This window comes from Neomonachus schauinslandi, chromosome 7 (assembly GCF_002201575.2).
Source record: "Neomonachus schauinslandi chromosome 7, ASM220157v2, whole genome shotgun sequence".
Classification (NCBI taxonomy): domain Eukaryota; kingdom Metazoa; phylum Chordata; class Mammalia; order Carnivora; family Phocidae; genus Neomonachus; species Neomonachus schauinslandi.
In genome coordinates this window covers 103357841-103360965 of record NC_058409.1, presented here as the reverse complement: position 1 = coordinate 103360965, position 3125 = coordinate 103357841, and positions in this window count along the sequence as shown.

Here is a 3125-nt window from a genome sequence, read left to right as displayed (position 1 = left end):
GTCCTCATTTTACTCCACGCTCAGCAACATTTGGCACATTTGATCCTTTGAATTGCCCCAGCACTCAGTTCTCACTTCTTAGTGGGATCTCATCCAGGTGATAATATCCAGGTGATATCCACGCCCTGACAACACACTCTTTTTTATCCCTGGACCCCCTTAACCAACACTATCACACATCCTTTACTCAATTGCACTTCACTCAATTGCAAAGACTCAAATCTAAAGATGTTATACTCCTCTTTCTCTGAGACTACCATACCTTCTTTTTGTATTACTTTTATTTAGAATAAGTAGAAGTCCCAAATATAACCAATTTTCACCATTCCTACTGCCATGGTACCATGCCACAGGACTGGAAACCGGAAATAGCCTTCTAAATGGTTTCCTTGCTCCTACTTCTGTCCTTCCCTAGCCTACTTATCACAGTCTTAAAATATAAGACTTATCTTTATTCAGAATTCTCCAAGGTTTTCTGTCATATTTACAATAAAAATCTAATGTCCTCACAATGGCCTATATAAGGCCCTACAAAACCCAGTCCTTGGCTGCTTCCCCAATATTATTTCCTACCATTTTTTTCCATGCTCACTATTCTCCAGGCCTTATTTCTTTCCCTCAAAATTGCCACCATAACTCTTGCCTCAGGAGCATTGTATTTGCCTGGAACTCTCTTCCACAGATATTGACATGCCTCACTTTCTCACTTCATTCAGGTCTCTGGTCAGATGTGACCCTCTCAGAGAGGTCTTTCCTGGTCACTATATAAAATAGCAGGTTCCCTAATCATTCTGTTGGGGGATGCCCCAATCCCTTTACAATGCATTATTCTTTCTTCATAGAACTTATATGTGATATCATATTATGATATCATATTATGAAGTGATATCATATTATGTGATATGATATCATATTATGAAGTATATTTATTTATTTTTATTGTCTTTCTTCCCCATCAAAATACAAGGTTCATGAATGTTAGGACCTTTGTTTCATTCACTGCTACATTCTCAGCACCTAGAAAGGTGGCTGAAATCGGCAAGTACTCAATGGACATTTATTGTATAAGTAACAAAATGAATTCAATCATCATTTTCAAATGAATTCACAGTGTGACATGGAAGGATAAATCAGTCTATTTAGCCAAAGCCCCATTGTGTGAAATTATCTTCCTCTAATTTTTGCTATTATTAATACACTGGATGAACATCCTGGTGCATATCTGTTTGTACATCTGTCCAATTTTTTCCTTGAAATAAACTCCTGGAAATTGAATTGCTGGACCCAAAGGTGCAGTGTCTTTCAGGTAATAGCAGGATCAAGGCTAGAATCTAGAACTCTTAACTCTCAGTCTGGTGTTCTTTACAATAAACTACAAATAAATAATGGTATGAAATTCATATTGTGAAAGGGGCTAGTGAAAATATAGCATGTAATAAATATTTATTTATGTGGCTATATTTTCAGAACTGAAAGGAAAGTTTACTCCTTAAAGATGCCTTCTATAGCTTGACAAGGAATATGTCCATTCAACAAATCTTTACTGTATGTCTACTGTGCCAGGCACTTTACTAGAAGGTAAAAAAGACAAAGTCTTGCCTTCTAATGGAGAGACACAGACAGCAATATGCAAACAAATAAGAATTCCAGGTAGTGATAGGGCTATGGAGGAAAAAAATAATGCAAAATAATGTGATAATTATGTGCTTTGGTGGGGCGGCTATTTTATTGAGGATGATCAGGGAAGCCTCTCCCAGAGGTGACTTTGAAGATAGGACATGAATGATGACAAGGAGACAACCATGCAAAGTCCTGGAAGATAGCAGGCACGAAGAGCCCCAGGCTGCCATGATCTTCCCGAGTTACAGAGACAGGGGGCCTGCATTCTCTCCAACTAATGAGCAAAGAAAGAGTGGTAGATGAGGGGCAGAAACAGGCAGGGGTCCATGGTGACTGGCATCTTACCTTTAGGAGTTTGGCACATCATAAAAGGGCATCATTATTTATCATTTGAGCCTAAATGGCAGCAGAAATATTTTCTCTACCTTGTTGATTTTTTTTAAGATTAGTTTATTGAGGAATAGTTTACATACAATAAAATTAACTTCAGGTTAATTTCAGTTCAATGAGTTTTGATGAATACATACTGTCCTAGAACAACCACCACCAGAATTAAGATATAAAATACTTCTATCACCCCAAGCAATTCTTTTTGTGCATCCTTTGTATTCAACCCCCTCCCTTCACCCCCAGCGCCTAGTAACCACTGATCTGATTTCTGTTCATATAGCTTTGCCTTTTCCAGAATGTCATATAAATGAAATCATACAGTATGTGGACATTTCACATAGCATAAAAACCTTTGAGGTTCATCAGTGTTGTTGAATGTATCAACAGTTTGTTCCTTTTTACGGACAAGGAGAATTATATTGTGTGGATGCACCAAAATTCATTTCTTCATTCACCAGTTGATGGACGCTTGGGTTATTTTCCTATAAAGATTCATATACACATATGTTTTCATTTCTTTTGAATAACTACATAGGAATGGGATTGCTATGTTTAGCTATGTAAGTGTCAAGCAGTTTTCTCAAGAGGCTGTATCATTTTTCATTTCTGCTAGCAAACTAAGACTTGCAGTTACTCTGCATTTTCAACTGTACTTGGTATTTTCCTTTTACTCTTTAATAGCTATGTAGTGCTTTAGTTTGCACTTCCCTAGTGTTGAATATCTTTTGTGTACTTATTTGCCATTTGTACCTTCTTTGGCAAACTATCTGTTCAAATTTTTTGCCCATTTTTCAATTGGCTTTTCTGTTTTCTTACTATTCTGTTTTAAGATCGCAGGTGCACACACACACACCCAGGATGTAAGTCCTTTATCAGATATGGGTTTTGTAAATATTTCCTCCCAGTCTGTAGCTAATCCTTTCATTTTCTTAACAGTGTCTTTCAAAGAGCAGAAGTTTTTAGTTTTGATGAAGTCCTATTTATCTGTTGTTTTCTTTTTATGGTTTATACTTTTTGTAGTCTAAGAAATCTTTGCCTAACCCAAAGTGACAAAGATTTTTCCCATGTTTTCTTTCTTTCTTTCTTTCTTTCTTTCTTTCTTTCTTTCTTTCTTT